The sequence below is a fragment of the Ursus arctos genome, unplaced genomic scaffold, assembly GCF_023065955.2.
Source record: "Ursus arctos isolate Adak ecotype North America unplaced genomic scaffold, UrsArc2.0 scaffold_12, whole genome shotgun sequence".
In the NCBI taxonomy this organism is placed as follows: Eukaryota; Metazoa; Chordata; class Mammalia; order Carnivora; family Ursidae; genus Ursus; species Ursus arctos.
The window spans coordinates 3,794,812-3,814,371 of NW_026622786.1; the positions used below are offsets into that span (position 1 = coordinate 3,794,812).

The window sequence follows — 19,560 nt, forward strand, 5'->3', positions numbered from 1 at the left end:
CTCTCGCCTAGCCCATGTCCCCCTGGGATGTTCCACCTGCCCCTCACTCCCTCTCCTCCCTTCACTGTCCCCCTTCATCTTTTTGTCTTTCTTAGCAAGTTCTCTGATAACTCTCCCCTCAGTTTTCTTTCACTCTCTTTCACCTTGTCTCCTTCCCACGTTGACCTCTCTTTCCCCCTCTCGATACCCTTTCTGCAGTTGCTTCTCCTTTATGGCTTTTTCCACTTTTACCCAAATCCCCCTCCCCCATCCCCAGTGGAGCCAAATAGCGGATTGCTGAGGATTGTCCCTATTCGGTTGTCTCTAGGGAAGGAAGGAAGAAAGCAGGAAGAGAAAGAGAGGGTTGGAAGGTAACTGTAGGGAGGTGAGGAGGATTTTGCTCTTCAGGGGTTCCCAGCGTTCTTGTGAAAGTGAAAACAAGTATACTAATGACTTGCAGACTGCCTGTGCTCCCTGTCACTATTGAAGGAAATGGCTTTAGGAAGAAGGCAGAACATATTGTTGCAACTTGGTTATTTTGGTTGTCCTGCTGCCAGTGTCTTTAGCATCACCTCCCTTCCCCGCCCCTTCCCCTATTCTGTCTCTTCGCTTAATAAAAAGATCCAGGATGGAATGCTGTGGACTGCATCCTTTGACACAAAATTGTTTTTTTTTTACCAGTTTTTGCCGGATTGTCTGTTAGCCCCTGGAGAGTTGGTGCTACGGTTGTGAAGAATGTGCTTCTGTAGCAGGCTAGCCAGCTACCACACTCCAAACCCAGCTCTTTTGGGTTGGGTTATAAACTACTGCAGGGAGACCCATAAGGGTGAATGTTAAATCTGCCCTTGGCCACCTATCTTTAGAATTAGTTATGGTTGTTCTTCTCCTTGGAAATATCCAGGTTCAGCCTTAAGACAGGGTGGCTACATTAACAACTCACCTCCGTTATTTACTATCTTAGATAGAGTCTGAGAAATCGTCCTGAAGTGTGCCTGCATGCATGTCTTATTCCTCAGAAACACAAGTGGAGTCTAGTGAATAAGTGTCTCAAGGGTATTTTAGCCTTTTCACCCCAAAATGGTGTTTTTTCAGGCTTTTATGGCATTTTCTTTCCTCCATTTGCCCCACACCCTCCAGGGTCATAGTTTCATCTATGTGCTATTTTGCTTTGGCTTGCTGATTCAGCTATGTGTGTGTGTGCGCGTGCTTTTTGCTATATTTCAGTGCTAAGAAAGCAGGTGCCTTGTTTTTTGTTTGTTTGTTTTGTTTTGTTTTTTGCCAGTGGACACCAGAGCCTCCAGAACTCTCTAACCACAGAGAGGGAGAATTCAGCCAGTATGTGTGTGGCCAGTGACATGCTGAATGTGATCCCTTGTTGAACATTGCGGTCTTCTGATCTTTAAGTGCTGTTCACTGTTTGCCTTTAAGAGTGATAAAACAGTCTAACTTCCCACAACTTATTATATCTTCTCTTCTTAACATCTCAAGTCCCCACTTCATGCTCTTGAAAAGGGATAGTTTGAAAGAGTTGGTAGGCGTTTTTATAAGCCTTAGTTTGATGCCCGGAGGAGAAGTTCTTGACCTTTTTTAGTTTCATTTATTACCTGTCATGCCTGATGTGTAAATTGAATACTTCTGCATACTTACAAAGTGCTCAGCTGAATGTCCTGGAGGCAATACCAAGGAATATGTGGTTCCTGCCCTTCAGGACCTTAATTTTGTTGGAAAGACAAGACCAAACATGGAAGAAGTAACAACATAGGTGAATGAGGGTGGATAGTCCGTGATTTAGAATTCAGTGAGAGGGCGGACGGTAGCATTGGTGATGTGAAGTCAGGGCAGAAGTGACAGTTGAGATAGGATTTAAATTGAGTTTTGAAGGAAAGGTAGAGTTCAGATTCAGGAGAACAGTGTAGACTGTAGAAAAGAGTAAATTGAGGAAGAAGGAAGAAACATTTAGTAAATCATTGTTGCCATGCTTCTAGGAAAAGGTGCAGTGAGGTCAGGGTTATAGTTTTGATTCATACATGAGCCAGTGAGTTTCATCTTGTTTCATGGCCATCGTTAAGCCTAAGCTGTCACCTTGAACATGTTGGTTGTAAGAATGATCAGATCAGATAAGTATCTGGTTCGGTACAAATCTGACTCTGCTCCCGAAAAACTAGCTCAAAACTAAATCAGTAATACGATTTTCATATATATAGGAAAACATTGAAGAGTTTTATAAAAGTAATTTTTTATGTGAACTTGAGATTCCTTCATTGTAAGTACTCAGCATACGGTAGGCATGCATTGTTTCTTGAATTGGAAGAATGTTACGGGAAACCAGATGTCTTGGGGGGGGGGGACCCAGGTAATCTGGAATAAAGTTTTCCTTTGTCTTGATTTAATTTGCATCTCAAAAGGGTGCTTACTCTTTTGTTAATTGGATCGCAGGATGGATCGCAAAAGTAGTCATTCCCGAGTGCTGTCCTCTCTGAACTCCAGAGGTGGAGTATTGAGTTTTACTGTCAGCTTTTAATGAGCTAATATTGCTAGGTGGGTTTCTTGACCCACTCAGTGGGAAGGACTGCTTGCTTCAGAACCATCTCATCTCTTGCTGGTTTATTCCGCCGTAGAATCATGATGGTGTTCAGTGGGATTAAGTTGCAGGGTTTTGGAATTCTTATTTCGTCTCCCTTCCCAGTTTCTAGGGTGTAGCACTTTTTAATACATTAGGAAGTGTGTGCAGGCAATAGCAATAGCTTACCCAGTGGTTCAGCCCTGAAACTCCCCTTAGGTTTTTGTTTATTGTTTTTCTTGTCAGGCCTACTACTCTGAAAGATTCACCGGCCCAACTAACTTTAATGTCTGTATTAAAAGGAATAATTTTGGTTATAACTTCTGAGAGAGATTGTAATATGCCTAATGCTATGTAGGTTAAGCCAAATTCAGTTGAATTAATTTGGTGAAATAATGTCTTACTGCTAATCCTGATCCCTCCATTTTAACTTTGTGTGTCTTTAGTTTGGATCCTCCCAGATAAGAGAACACAAGATTCATTTAGAAAAAAGATACAAAGAAATGAGGAGAAATCAAGAGAATTTTAGAATGAAAATATATTCAGTGGTACTGTTATTATTAGACATCAAAAAAGAATCTCTGTTGGGGCACCTAGGTGGCTCAGTTAGTTAAGCATTTACCTTCCACTCAGGTCATGATCTTGGGGTCCTGGGTTCGAGCCCTGCATTGGGCTCCCTGCTCAGCAGGTATTCAGCCTCCACCCCCCCATGCTCTTTCTCTCTCCTAAATAAATAAAAATTAAAAAACAGAAAGAATCTCTATTCTAGAAGTGGCTGTTGATTTAGGAATTTCTCTTACTGAAAAGCGTTTTCCTGTTTACATTGAAAATTACTTTAGTAAAATTTGAATTTTAAAATAAGATAATTTGATTATATGCTTTAAAACCCTTAGGGTTTCAAGTTTACATATGTTGGGTAAATCGCATTGTGTATTTTTGGGTAACTTAAAATTATTGTCAAAACACCTCGGAGGGATGCCTGGGTGGCTCAGTCAGTTAAGCATCTGCCTTCTGCTCAGGTCATGATCCCAGGGTTTTGGGATCCAGCCCTGTGTTGGCTCCCTGCTCAGCGGGGAGTCTGCTTCTCCCTTTCCCTCTGCCTTCCACTCCCCCTGCTTGTGCTCTCTCTGTCTCAAATAAATAAATTACTTAAAAACAACAACAACAACAACAAAACACAGCAGAAGTTTCTACCTCACCTGACTGTTGAGAGACAATGTGAAGCCAAGGCTGTTGGAGATACTATGCTACATTGAGGGATGACTGAGTAATACCATAGAAGTCTGTGTCATGCAAGGTAAAGGTGTCATTGCATCCCCACACTGCCCTGTCCCCCTTTAAATCAAGGCCAGAAAATATTACCTGAGATTGCATCTGGTAGAGTATTCATTAAATGGGTGAGATAAATCATATGCAGAGTAAACTACTTTTGATATTGATGAGACTAGGGTGATTCTTAAGTGTTTTATGGAGATCAGAGTATCCAAATCCAGACAAGACACCAGTCTAATTAAGGACTGCCAAGGTATTATTCACCTCTGAGACTCTGCCTGAAGGAATTAACAGGCTTCGTTCTCTCACATCTCCTTATTATATCACCTTTGATCTAATAAAATGTCATCCTTGTGGATAAGTAATGTTACTTGCTTTGGTCCTTTACCTGGTGCTATACAAGTGATTATCATTGTACTGTGCTTGTAATGACTCAAACATGGGAAAACTTTTTTTTAAAAAAAGATTTATTTTAGAGAGAGAGAGAGAGAGAACACATGAACAGGTGAGGGGCAGAGGGAGAGGCAGAGAATCTCAGTGGAGAGCCTGAGGTAGGGCTGGATCTCAAGATCCTGAGATCATGACCTGAGCCAAAACCAAGAGTCAGATGCTTAAACAACTGAGCCACCCAGGCGCCTCAAATACAGGAAAACTTTCCAACTACCCCATAATAAGAGTAACTAAAAAGTACATTTCATTTTTTTAATTACAGGAATTTTTAAAAATACATTTCTTAAAGACTTTGTGATTCTTAAAACTCTAAGCTCACTGACCTTGCTCGCTTTTTTAAGTTGCATGATTCATAGAAAGATCACAGAGCAGCGTCCAGGTAATGTTAATGGTGTTAATTGAACTTGGGAAGGAATTTAGTGATTTGAGCTGGGCTGGAGAGGTTTTAATTATTAGATATCTTATATTCTTCTATTGGTGACTCACCAGCTAAAAAGTCTGCTTGATTATCTAGCATCTATGTGGTAGCAGTTGCTTATTAAATATTGCTTGAATGATGTGATGAGGTGGATACCCAATAGTTATATTTAAAAGTAGTGGCTTTACTGTTGTGAGATCTTTATCAAATTGGTTCCAGTGGTACAGAATATAGGTACAACCATATGAAGTTTGAATATACAGTGTCAGTAAATACATTCCCTGCCAGGATCTAGAAATAAGAAATACATATTCTTATAAGTAGAAGGCTAGTTCTGGCCTTGAAATTCTACTGATACATAGACATGTATATACTGGGGAAATCTGGGATTTTTTCAGTATGAAGAAGAACAGAAATCTTAAACTCACTGCAGATAAAATCCCTTGTACTTTTTTGGGAAGTACCAACTGGATGCTAACACTTTGTGTTTCTTTATGTTTACTTGGCTTTTTATGACCTTTACGTACATTCAGGGAGGAAATGCTAAGGTCTTTCAGACATCCATCTTATTAGAAGAGGAAAGAAGATGTGGATTGCTTCTGATTCTCTGTAGTCAAATTTGGTAAAAATAAGCCTATGGATGCTGACTTTTTTTTTCATCTCGTCACAGCCTAATAATGAGCAGCAATGAAGGAGATGGTGTAAAACAGTGGTTCTCAACTGGAAGCAGTGTTATCCCCAGGAGAACCTTTAGTAATGTCTGTAGTCAGTTTTGGTTGTCATGATTGCAGGGAGGGGGAGAGAGAGTTGTTCCTGGCATCTCGTGGATAGAGGCCAGGGATGCTGCTAACATGCTACAATGCACAGGACAGCCCCTCACAACAAAGAATTATTGGGCCCCAAATGGTAAGAGAGCTGAGGTTGAAGAGCCCTGGTGTAGAAGTATAAAGAGATTGTCCTCTTGTGTCCATGGTGTGTAGGGTTTTGTTCTGATGTGGCTTTGGTTTCTAATTTTGGGACACTGATGAGAATTTTCAGTAAGATAATTGAGACCATATAATTTTAGCAAAACCCTGATGGGAGGGATTATTTAGAACAGTAGTTAGCACGTGCTGTTCCATTATAGCTGTATCAGTTTCTCTATGCGGTTACTGAGACCAGAGGAATTGGATCACTCCTCTCAAGTTACACACTGTAGGGCAACTTCTAAAAGAGAAGTACCCAAATTTTTTTGTCAGTTGGGAATTAATTGAGGTAGTAACACCACTTGTAACTTAGTAAGACATCTGGAAATTCCAGTTTGAAAACAAGGCAAAAAGCAGACAACAAGCCAAACTTTTAGTTTCTTTATAGTTCATCTTAGCATTAATCAGGTTTTACTTTCTTTTTCTTCCAGATCTCTTAGAAGTTTCATGAACTCAGGAGATTTTGTGTTTAAACTTTTAGTTTCTTTCAACTCTTGGCTGAGAGGGTGAATTGAATTATCAGTCCTTGTTCTGATACTTCAGGTGACTAGAGCTGAGTCACCTGACCCTCTCTGTTTACCTTAGTATATACTACTGTAAAATAATATTGAGGCTCACCCCTTGGAAGCCTGAGTGAGCACTCAGAGAAGTGGTGCTATGTACTCTTGGATTGAAAGGTAGTGTAGGAATGAGCAAATACTTATTTTGGTGGAGAAACAGGGCCTTTGCCATAGTAGAAGCATTTTATATCTAAAATGTTCTTATAGTTTGATCTACAGAACTTTAGGTTAGATTCTGAAAGATTTTTTTTTAATTCTTCTTTTAAGTTCAATTGTTAGCAAGTCAAAATTCTTTAGAGGTGTCGAGGTGCATGGGTACCAACCAGAAGTGAGTTGGTTCTCATAATTTTTAGCGGAGCACACTTTTCTTGTATGTTGAATAGATTGTCCAGCCTCTTTTCCCAAATAGGCCAGGTAGTTTTGTTTTCCTTGAAAATCTGTTAAGGTAGGTAGGTAGTCTTTCTCCTTGAGAATTTCAGCAAGTGTCACAGAGTTCTTACAGACAAGGTATCCTATATTTACCTCTTTGTCATTTTCTTTGATATTGTTTTAATTTGAATAGACTAAATGTAGAGAACCATCTTCCAGTAAAGGTGTCATTATGGTTACTTTTCACCATGTTTAAAATTTATATTGTCAAAATAAAGAGAAAATCCCATAGTTACATGCCCTTTAATGCCTTTTTCTGGGTTAACTGAGACCTGCAGGTATCCTACAGTGATGCTTGATCTAGCCTTGTGGTTCTCAGACCTGCTAGACCTAGTGCCCTCTTTTTATAATAAATATTTTGAATTGCTCCTTTTAATGAAACGTAGTACAACTTTCTTACACATACAGTTTTTAAAATAAAAAAATTCTCTAGCTGTAAGATAAAGAATAAATAAAAATAAAATAATTCATGACAAAATGATATACATTTCAGTCTGTAAATACTCAGTTGTCCATAACAAGAAGATATGTGTAATGTAGTAGATATTGGCACCAAACATTTATGTAACAGCTTCCTGAGTAGACTGTTATAATGGTATTTGCAACTTTAATGCCATGAGAAGCAAACCATCAGAATGGGGAACAATTCTTGGAAAAGGTACCAATAAAGTATAATTTTCTCCTTTTTTACTCAGTAGTTGCTTTTCTGGACATTTAGTGCAGATTATACAGAAGAACTTGGTGTTTATATGTAGAATGAAGGTAGGACCTAGGATTTGATAAAGGTGTTTTTTAATCTATTTAACTATCCATATGAAGTTTGAGAATAGAAACATACATTTGTGCTGCAGTTTCCTATGTGTTCCTGCCTCTGTCCATTAAATGTTAGTAGCATTTTTTTTTTTAAAGATTTTATTTATTTATGTGACAGAGAGACAGCCAGCGAGAGAGGGAACATAGCAGGCGAGTGAGAGAGGAAGAAGCAGGCTCCCAGCGGAGGAGCCCGATGTGGGACTCGATCCTGGAACGCCGGGATCACGCCTTGAGCGGAAGGCAGACGCTTTAACGACTGCGCTACCCAGGCGCCCAAGATTAGTAGCATTTTTAAAATTGCTGCAACAGCCAAAACACTTCAGTAGATATCCAAAAATGTCCCCTAGATGATGGTATTTTCTTCATTAAGGATGCCTTCTATTCATACAGGAAAACATTTTCCCATTTTATCATTTACTGTTCTTTTCTCTAGCTTATTATTTCCTATGTTAGTGCAATATTTTCCACATGTTGCAAGATTCAGAGTTTTGCCTTTAGATTTGGTTTACTTTTCTTGTAGACAGTTCCTCCTGTGTATCTTTAAATTTATTTCCTCACCACTCTTACTATTGCTACTTGCTTTTCCATCAGTGGTTAGAATGGTGCCTGCTGCATAGTATTCATTCAATAAGTATTTTTTGAATGAAGAAATTGTAATTGTAGACCTTTTCTTCTTACCACTTTTGGCTTTTATACATGTTGAAAATCATGGGGGTACTAGTGTTCATAAAACACCCTAAAACAAAGCACAAACCTGTAGACTACTGAATAAAAGTTTGGCTCAAAGCAAATGTCTGATGGACCACTTATCATTAGTTAGGGGCAACTCGGAGTTGAGCCTCTTGTTTTTTTGAACGTAGCTTTGTTTGTATATCTGATAGCTTATAAGTAGAAGAGCTTCCCATAGTTACCTGCCCTCCATATGAACAGCTGATTGGCTTTTAAAATTTATTATTTATTTATATTTTTATTTATTTGAGAGAAAGAGAGAGAGAGTGTGTGTGTGTGTGTACACACGTGTACACACGAGCATGAGCAGGGGAAGGGGTGGAGAGACAAGCAGACTCCCTGCTGAGCAGGGAGTATCCAGAGATCATGACCTGAACCTGAACCTAAGTCAGATGCTTAACTGACTGAGGTCCCCCCCCCCCCCCCGCCAGCACCCCCCAGCTCATTGCTTTTTAAGCAAAGTAATTTGTAACTGAATTTGTTGAATGGAATTTAGCTGCTTCTGGTGTATCCTCTGTAGTAAGTGGTAGTGTGAGGTACTTTATTCTCAGACAAACTTAATTAAGTTGTTGGTTCTTTGATTTTAATCTATAGTGCCAGCTGTTAGGTTCTGATCTTGTAATATGGTCACTATTGAATGTTCAAAGGCATTAGTGTTCATAGTTAAGTTAGGTTGAGGAATGGAAATTTTGTACATTAAGCCTGTTGGTTTGAAAAAAATTGCTGTTAATTTCAATAGCTGATGTAGTGTGAAAAGTATTTATAATGGTACAATTAGTTTTTGTTTAATAACATAAAAATTCAGCAAATTATTTTCCTGCTATTCTTAATTTGCATGTTTTAGATTAAAAAGTGGTTGAAAGTAATGTTAATAAGTGATAATCATGAAAGTGTTGAATTCCCTAAATTTTTCAGTCTTACCAATCCCTAAAATTACTGGTTTGTTATTCTGTGCCAAGTGTAGGTGCTGCTTCAATGAGGGAGACTTGTTTTAATATAATACTGGCTTTCTTTTTAACATACAGTCAGTATTAGATGAGCAGATTGAGAGTTCCCAAGGTTTTCAATAAGTTCAGTAGATAGGTCTATCTCAGCCAGCAACACTACTGCTGTAAAATAAAAGGGTTCCAGAAGTATGTCAGTTTCTCTTCCTGAGTATAATTGAGTCTGGATAATTTCTTTGAGGTTACACATATACACTGAATTTGTGAAGTACAGCGCTTAGAAATTGGTTTGTGGGGCGCCTGGGTGGCACAGCGGTTAAGCGTCTGCCTTCGGCTCAGGGCGTGATCCCGGCGTTATGGGATCGAGCCCCACATCAGGCTCTTCTGCTATGAGCCTGCTTCTTCCTCTCCCACTCCCCCTGCTTGTGTTCCCTCTCTCGCTGGCTGTCTCTGTCTCTATCTCTGTCAAATAAATAAATAAATAAATAAATAAATAAAATCTTTAACAACAAAAAAAAGAAATTGGTTTGTGTTTGATGATATCAAAATATATAGGCACTAGATCGTGTAGTAATAACTACTCTACTTGCATTCATTCAAGAACTATTTGTGCCTACTGTATTTTAGGAGCTGTACTCGGAAGACTGTCAAGAAGTCAGGAGATTCATAAAATGTTGGGATAAATGAGTAGTGGAATTAGGATTTAAATATTTCCTCCTTTGGACTTTCTGTTTAAAGATTAAAGTAATGATTATCTTAGCATTAGAGCAAATGTATTTTTGCCCATTTTAGGTCTAAGAGCTGTTTCAAAGGATAGGGCTTTCAGAATAAACACACTGGCTGCAAGTTGTAAAACTAACCATTAGCCCTCCTTTTGCAACTGTTATCAGACCTTCCTACAAGTGGTTTTATTCATTACATGTAAATGTATTATAGCACTGTGGGGAAAAAAAAGTCTCATTTTAACCTTTAAACAAATTACTGAATCTTTCTCTTTTCTTTTTTCTAAAAGCAATTATTATTATTATTTTCTTTTTAAGGTTTTGTTTATTTGACACAGAGAGAGCACAACCAGGAGGAGCTTGCAGAGGGAGAGGGAGAGGGGGAAGCAGGCTCCCCACTGACCAGGCGCCCCATTACTGAATCTTTCAAGGGCCTTAGTTTTTCTTGTCTGTAAAATGAAGCAGTTGTGTTTATTCCTCTCTGTTGGTTAGTGATTTGAGCTTTTGGGTATTTTTGGGTTTTGTATGAAGGAATTTTGTTCTGTAGTTTTTCCACGTAGATCATGTGATACCCACTGAATTCCCCCCCCCAAATTAATCTTACTAGGATATAGATTTTTACTAATGAAATGAATCTCCTTTGTAAGTTACAAAGTATATTGTCTTGTTTTATGATAATGAACAATCTTGAAAATGTTAGGATTGAGGACATCATAATATAAAGCAGTGCTGAGATTTTCCTTTGTTAAATGAAACAAAACAGTACACTCTTAATGCTGGTAATGTTGTTTGAATAAAGTAAAACCACATTTTTTGAAGACTTGGGATTCTGTGACAGGTTGATTTGGCCTGGGATAATTTCTTTTTTAGGTCTATTCTTACAAAATCTTTGTTTCTTTTATTTTTAAAGTTCTTCAGTTAACTCATTTTTTTACTTTCTAAAGCTCAATGACTACTTTTATTGACCAGTTTGTATGTGACCTTTACTGACCTGAGAGTCCCTGAAGTGAATTAGATCCTATTTGTAAAGTTCTCTTATCTCATTGCTGGAATGTCTGTACTATTGTATTTAAATGAAGTTCAGGGATTGCTCTTGTGGGCTCAGGGTAGAAAGGAGGGTGGTGCTAAATTATTTTATTTAAAAGGCGTTACTTAATGTAATCTAAAAGTCTTCTTTTTTCCTATCTTTTTGGTTTTAAACTGATACTTTTTTTTTTTTTTTGTAAGATTTTATTTATTTGTCAGAGAGAGCGTGAGAGAGAGCACACAAGCAGGGGGAGCGGCAGGCAGAGGGAGCAGAGAGCCTAACGCAGGGCTCCATCCCAGGACCCTGGGATCATGACTTAAGACAAGGCAGATGCTTAACTGACTGAGCCACCCAGGTGTCCCTAAACTGATACTTTTAAAATGAAATGATGGTGATAGTAGCTGATTATTTTTTTTTAATGTTTTTACTTGAAAAGTTGACAATCTTGCCTGAGTTCCTAATTTTTAAATTTTAAAATTGAACTGCTTTGGGGTGCCTGGCTGGCTCAGTTGGAAGAGCATGTGACTCTTGATCTTGGCATCATGAGTTTGAGCCCCATGTTGAGTGCAGAGATTACTTAAATAAATAAAAGCTTTAAAATTGAACTGCTTTATGGAACCCGAAAATCTGGAGATCAGTCTAAATCAGTGTTTCTCAAAACGGTGTGCCAGGAGACTTAACTATGAATCGGGTAGAAGACTACATACTAAATCTTCTTGTCTCCATTCCTTCATTTCCCCCTTTACCACACAGAATGGCATATTAGTGGTTCTGAAAAATCATTCAGTAAAACAACATACTTAATAATATTGTTTAATCCAACCCTTTCCAGATTTTTCTTTTTCTTTTTTTTTTTTTTTTAAAGATTTTATTTATTTATTTAACAGAGATAGAGACAGCCAGCGAGAGAGGGAACACAAGCAGGGGGAGTGGGAGAGGAAGAAGCAGGCTCATAGCGGAGGAGCCTGATGCGGGGCTCGATCCCATAACGCTGGGATCACGCCCTGAGCCGAAGGCAGGCGCTTAACCGCTGTGCCACCTAGGCGCCCCCAGATTTTTCTTTTTCTTAACAGACTACTGATTTACTATCTTGTGGAACATGGTTTAAGAAATGTTCCACATTAAAAGTTTATTAGAATCTACAATTTGTTGAAAACTTTATGTTCCAGGACCTATTTCATTGATGAAGTGCGATTTGCCCAACTTCACACAATTGGTTTGTTTCTCTGTGCTTCTGGTCCAGTTTTGTTTGAACTTCAGATTCACTACTTTTAACCACTTAGGGTCTTGGGAAGCATTGCTCAGTTCTTATTTCGAGGCTAAGTACCTAAGATTAGGATATTCAGAGAAGTTTGTTTTATGGGCCTCTACTTCCCTAAGTGTGATTTCATTAGAACATATACTTTGTACAGGATTTCAGTGACTTTTAATCCCAAGTTATTTTTCTTTCCCTACCAAGCATGCTTTTTTCTCCACAGTGCTTGGAATGGAGAGCTTCAAATATGTTTTCTGGGAGAATGAATGTTGTCAGTTTATGTAAGAAGATTCTGTCAGCCTGAGCTGAATGCAAGAAGATAAAAGTTTTCCTCCAAACCAGTGGGACACATCAGAGTTAAATGCAAACTTTTTGGATCATTTACCATTTTATATCTGTGCCACTGGCTTGTTCTCCTTCTTACTGCCTTTAGTGGAAGCAGGCACAAAACATTATAACTAAATCTTTTCTGGCTATATTGTGTTATATGAAGTTAACTTTCTCTGATAATTTTTGTAGTTTAGTCTGTTTTTTTTTTTCTTAGAAAATTTGGCTTCTTGTTCATCTGATCAAGCTGATATCAAGTACCGTTTTGTCCCATGTGACCTAATTTTCTGCCTTGTTACACAATGTGCTGGAGAAGATTGGTTGATTAGACACTTCTCTTTGGACTTCCTGATATTGTCAATGTTCAGTCATGGCCTGGAATGAAGGAACAAAATGGTGAAGGTTGTATATGTTACTGTCTTTAGGGAGCGAGACCATAAATCAAAGCGGTTTTATTGGCCTGGAACTGAATGACAGCTCTTCAAACAGTATTTAAATTGTATTGGTATCTTTGTATAACACTAAAACTGTAGCCTGATGTTTTCTTTCTTTCTCTCTCTCTTTTTTTTTTTTTTTTTGTAAACTGATTTTCTTTCTGATTAATAGCCAAGGGAACATTCATTTAAGATTTTTGGAGTTCAAAATGCTTAAACTGGAAACTTTGATCTTCCTTTTAAATGAGTAGTTGGCCACATGAATGCGTGAGACTTTCTTGTTTTCCTGAGGGAGATTTGGGGGAGACAAGTAGATGAGGACAGCATTTGTGCTCTAGTTTTACAGATGGAGAAATAGGTCTTCACAAAGATCACGAAGTTGTAATGCTGGAACTGGAAACAGAATTCTAGAGTTCTGTTGTTTTTGTTTTGGGTTACACTTGATGCTTTTGAAAAGGGAAGAAGTGTACCTTGGTTTGAAAAGAAGTAATCATAGGGGATTTATGGAAAAGGTTTCTAGAAAAAAGTAGTGTCTTTGACCTATAGATGTGAGGTGGCGTGAAATTCAAGGTGTGGTGGGTTCTGGTCTAGGAGCTATGATGTGTTTCAAACAGTGCGTGTTCCTGATCCTTCCAATTAGGAATTTGTGAAAAGTTTTGCCAGGTGATACTCAAAGACAATATGAACTAGAGGGTATGACTAAATATTGTGATTTTAGTTTCTGTCAGACAAGACAGAAAATAGGCTTCTGTTTTATTTTTTTAATTTAAATTCAATTAACATATAATGTATTATTAGTTTCAGAGGTAGAGTTCAGGGATTCATCAGTCTTATATAATACCCAGTGCTCATTACATCACAAGCCCTCCTTAATGCCCATCACCCAGTTACCTCATGCCCCCACCTCCTGCCCCTCCAGCAACCCTCAGTTTGTTTCCTATGATTAAGAGTTTGTTATGGTTTGTCTTCTCTGATTTTGTCTTGTTTTATGTTTCTCTTCCTTCCCCTATGATCCTCTGTTTTGTTTCTTGAATTCCACATATAAGATCATATGATAGTTGTCTTTCTCCGATTGACTTATTTCACTTAGCATTAATATCCTCTAGTTCCATCCACATCATTGCAAATGGCAAGATTGCAATTTTTTTTGATGGCTGAGTAGTATGCCTTTGTGTGTGTGTGTGTATATATATATATACACACACCACATCTTTATCCATTCATCTGTCTGTGGACATCTGGGCTCTTTCCGTAGTTTGGAAACTATGTGGACATTGCTGCTATAAACTTTGGGGTGCAGGTGCCCCTTAGGATCACTACATTTGTATCTTTGGGGTAAATAGGCTTCTGTTTTATTGAAATTAGAAAAAAAATGACTTAGATGCTGATAGTGAACATGTAGAAGAGCAAAGCTGTGGGAATTCGGAAATAAGTAGAAAGTCTTATTTCATATTCGGAATAAATACTGGATGAAATTTGCATAAAGTTCAAGAGAATGCACATTTCAGTGTGGGACTTAATATAAATAAGTCTTGGCTTGTAGTTCATTGTCTGCTAAAACCTCACTTTTTTTGATAATTGATCCCTTGAATTAGGAAGGAAAGAAGGAAAAGAAAATAATTCATTAAAACCACACTTTCCCTTTCTCTTCAGTATTACAAGTGCATTCTTGTGCTGTTCTAAGTGGGTGAGCATCAGGACTAGGCTACACTTAGGAAGTTGTTCCTGATTCAGATGATTAATGGTGAAAAATATTTCTGCTTATGGGTATTTTTAGATGGAACAGGCAGTGGAACATCTGAAGCAGTTCATTCAAGTGTACCTGCTACTGAGTATCTTCACTAGAGTTTTACACAATAAACTTTAGACCCTAGGGGAAAAGCAGCTTAGTTTGGTGCAAACAGCAAGGTTCCAATTCCCAATGATTCTGGGTAGTTAACCTAGGTTTGTTATACTTCTCTTTTACAGATGAAATGATAGAAATGACGTAATGAATTTTTTTGATAAGACTTTGTGACTGTGGGGACTATATATGTTGGCAGTATTTTGGTGGGGGGGGTTAGTGTGATGATTTGATATGTTAATGTTGAAGCAGAGGAGAGAGATTTCTATAATGCCAGACATATATAGGTGCTAATCATTATCCTTGGTTTGCCCCTCCTCCTTTCTTCTAACACAAACACCTTATGCTTAAAATTCAAAACTCTGTATCTGAATATCTGAATGTATCAGGATGATTCTAAAGCCAAGGCCTGGGTGGGGGAGGAGTATAGAGGTAGAGAGAGACTATGTTTGGTTCCTGTTTGACCCTTTTACAAATTTACCTTAATTCATGGACGTTCCTCCAAATTAAGGTTAAGATTACCTCTGGGAAAAAATTAGGAAAATTAAAATGTAAAGTAGCCATCTTTAGAAGTAACTTCAGATAAGCACTTAAAATCCAGTCTGGTTGTAATCTCAGTATAGGGTGAAACTAAACTGTGATTGTAACTAAGAAAACATAACCAAGCAATTTTATCATATTCTGTCAGGAGAAACAGTATGTCTCTTAGAAGAAGGTGTGGGAATTGTGGGTCAGCAGTAAAAGAGTAGAAAAGAAAGTCAGAGGCAAACATCAGCTGTGCTCTCCCTGGGGCTGCCTAGGGGGAGAGGAGTCCCAGGTCCTTGATTTTGAGGATCTGGTTTATGTTCATGGTGGGGATGGGTGTATTAGGCTGTTGTAAAGTAAATTGGCATTTTGGGTTTTATATACATGGTCTCTGAATTTGGTTTTTATGTGAATCTTTTTCTAAGAGATCTTCTCGTGGTCTGCTAACTTAGATTTCTGAGTTTGTAAGATTGAAGGTTTCAGATCTTGGATTGTGTGTTTATCAGGATAATGCTCCCTTGTGAGAGAGGGAAGGGGCTGAATGGCTGCTGAATTCCCAAGGCCTCATTTGGCGTCGCCATAAACTTTTTCATCCTGTCCTCAGGAAATTATAGTTTCTGTTACTTTCTCTAAAAGCAGAGTTATTTTTAATCAGTGTGGTGTAATGAAAAGAGTATGAGAGAAAGACCAAGATTCAAAGTTCTTTTCAAATACTTGGGCAGTGTTCTGGCTTTCTGTTACTGCCTAACAAATCACCCAAAATTTAGTGTCTTTTTTTTTTTTTTTTTTAAAGATTTTTATTTATTTATTTGAGAGAGAGAGAGACAGAATGAGAGAAAGCATAGGAGAAAAGACGGTCAGAGGGAGAAGCAGACTCCCCGCAGAACTGGAAGCCTGATGTGGGACTCGATCCCAGGACTCCAGGATCATGACCTGAGCCGAAGGCAGTCGCTTAACCAACTGAGCCATCCAGGTGCCCCCAAAATTTAGTGTCTTAACAACAATTTATTGGGGTGCCTGGGTGGCTGAGTTGAATGAGTGGCCGGCTCTTGATTTTGGCTCAGGTCATAATCTCAGGGTCCTGGGATTGGGTCCCACATTGGCCTCTGCGCTTAGTGGAAGTCTGCTTGAGGATTGTCTCTCACTCTCCTTCTCCTCCTGCACTCTGCTTGAGGATTGTCTCTCCCTCTCCCTCTGCCCCACCCCCTGCACTCTCTCTCTAAAAAAATAAATCTAAAAAAAAGCCACAATAATTTATTATCTCTCATGTCTCTGTGGATTTACATAGTTCACCTGGTCAGCTGTCACTCAGGATCTTTCGTGCATTTGTGGTCAGATAGTACCCAGGGATGGAGCCATCTGAAGGCTCTACTGGACTGGACCTCCAAGCTGATGTTTTCCTCTTCTAATCCAGTCCGTGTCTGATACCTCAGTACTCTCCACATGGCGTCTCAGTCCAACAGAGTAGCCCAGACTTGAGTCACTGCTCAGGGTGTTAAGAGTCAGGAGGCAGGGGCGCCTGGGTAGCGCAGTCGTTAAAGCGTCTGCCTTCGGCTCAGGGCGTGATCCCGGCGTACCGGGATCGAGTCCCACATCGGGCTCCTCTGCTATGAGCCTGCTTCTTCCTCTCCCACTCCCCCTGCTGTGTTCCTTCTCTCGCTGGCTGTCTCTCTGTCACATAAATAAATAAAATCTTTAAAAAAAAAAAAAAAAAAAAGAGTCAGGAGGCAGAAGCTGTCAGGCAGTTAATGGCTTTCTCTGGAACTGGCCCAGTATTCTATCAGCCGAAGAAGTCCCAGGGACTCTAGATTCAAATTGGGTGGAGTAAAAGGTCGCATTGCAGAAGAGCATGTGGGGGTGCCTGGGTGGCGCTGTTGGTTAAGTGTCTGACTCTTGGTTTCAGCTCAGGTTGTGAGATCGAGCCCCCAGTTGGGTTCCACACTCAGCACAGTCTGTTCAGGATTCTCTCCCCCTCTCTCTCAAATAAGTCTTTAAAAAAAAAAGAGCATGTGGATTGGAAGGTTTTGTTGGGGCCACCTTTGGAAAATCAGATTTGCCACAGACAACTTACTTCACGTTTTTATCTGTAAAATAGAAAGAACAATATTCACTTTATGGAGTGGTTAAGAGAAATCATAGATGTTTCATAAATATAAGTACTCTTATCCAGTAATTCTCCAACATAATAGATTATTACTAATCTACTTTTACTTTGGGTCATAGTTTATTTAGTACATTTTCCTGACCTATGTTTCTCAGACTGATACAACTTAAAACAAAAAACTTTATGATGGAAAATTTTAAACATATAAAAAATAGAATAGTATAAGAAGCCCACATGTACCCAGCTTTAATAATTATGAACTTAAGCCAGTCTTATTTCATTCATCTCCACCCTAAGCCAGTGTCATGTCTCCAGATTAGTTTGAAGCGATTGTTAAAATTTTTGAGTCTTAAGAGTGAAGGAGTGGAACCCTTGATGTAGCTGGAAGTCAGTAAGAGTAGTGACTAGTGTGAATTGAGAAGAAAAATGGCAGTAGTAAGTTGAGTGCTATCAAGCCTTTAAAAGAAAATCTAGACACTGGAACTATAGCATCTTCAGAATGTTATTTTGGGTTTTTCAGCCCTCTAAGAGAAAGGAAGTGAGGTAATTTTCTAAGAACAGACCTTTGTTCTAAGATCAGACTACTGAAGTATGTAAGAGACAAGTGAGCATTTTTTTAAATTTGATAATTAAAGAATTTCGACCTTATGAATTCTGTGAAGTACTCTGTATGTTCTGTAATGTTGATTGCAGGAGAGATAATTCACAGCTGAGAGATCTGTATGTTTTATGATTAGCTACTTTTATCAAGAATAATTTACAAAACATTTGGAAAGAATTTTGGTTCTCCTTAGGAAGGTTTGATTGTGGAAGTAGTACCTAGGGATAGGAGGGACTCCATAGTACTTCTACAATTTGGTTTATACCTCTGAAGTGTCCTGTTCTGTTGAAGGAGCTGTGGTGGCTGACACACAGGTTCTTAGAACTGTGCCTGGGATCATGATGAGAAGACTTGTACATTTCTCTACTCTAAATCAGCATAATTCTTGCTTCAGAGTCTTTTTTTGTCTTCCCAATTGTTATAATTGCTTTTGAATTTTTTCTCCACCACACCTCTTAACATCATTTTGGAAGTTCAATATCACTGTAAATGACCCTTTAACTCCAAAGACCTTCATCCCTACTCCATTTTAGCCACCTACTCCCATAGGTATATCTTGGACTTTGTGATCATCCAGAACAGTTCTTCCTCTGAAACCTCTTAAGCTCTATCTTATGATCCAGCCATAACTTCTTGTTTTCAACTCTTTTATTTCTTTACTCCCACTCTGCCTGTTTCTGATTATATCAGATTCTGGCACTTTGATTCTTTAATTGTGAAGTATATGACAAGTAATTTCATGTTCATGTAGTCAGTAAATATTTATCAAACACGTATCTGTTCTAGGCATATAGCAGTAAACATCACAGATCTGCACCTTTTATGAAACTTCAAGCTTACTGAATGGAGACAGACATTAAAAAACATAGAAATTGTGATAAGTGCTATAAAGTAATGATCGAGGTGCTGTAGAAGAAAATAATAGGGGATCAGAAGATGGGCGAAATAGGTAAAAGGGATTAAGAGGTGCGGTCTTACAGTTATAAAATAAGTCAGTCATGGGGATGAAAAATCCAACATAGGGAATATAGTCAAAAATATGGTAACAACTTTGGTGACAGGCGATAACTACACTTACTGTGATCATTTCATAGTGTTTATAAATATTGAATCATTATGTTGTACACCTGAAACCAATACAATATCTTATGTATTCTTCAATAAAAAAAGAAAAGAATGGGAAGAAACCACTTTAGATTGCATGATGAAAGAAGGACTCTCTGAACATGACATTAAAATGGAGGCTAAAGGATTAGAAGTTCCTTGTCATTCACAAAATTAGGGAATAGTGTTTCAGTTATAGAAGCAGTATATATGGAAGCTTAGAGGCATGATGAGCTTGACGAGTCAGAAAAATTGAAAGAGGGCCCGTGTAGCTGGAATGTACTGAAGGAGGGAGAGTAGCATGAAGTGATGTGGGCCAGTTGAATAGAGATCAGCTGAATCAGGGCGTTGTAGGTCATGTTTAAGAGTTTGATTTTATATGAGGTGTTTTGGGAGGTAGTTGAAAGGTTTTAAGCTGGGAAATGACATGGTCCATTTTTATGTTTTAAAAAAGATCATTCTGACTTCAGTATGCAGAAGAGATAAGGAAAAGGCTAGA

The 19,560-nt window shown here is 38.5% G+C and overlaps 1 protein-coding gene across 2 annotated transcripts in view; it reads left to right on the plus strand.

Annotated features, from left to right (window-relative positions):
• RNF115 (ring finger protein 115) overlaps positions 1–19,560 on the plus strand; it is a 73,183-nt gene that overhangs the window by 573 nt on the left and 53,050 nt on the right. The gene's annotated exons all lie outside the window — the stretch shown is intronic.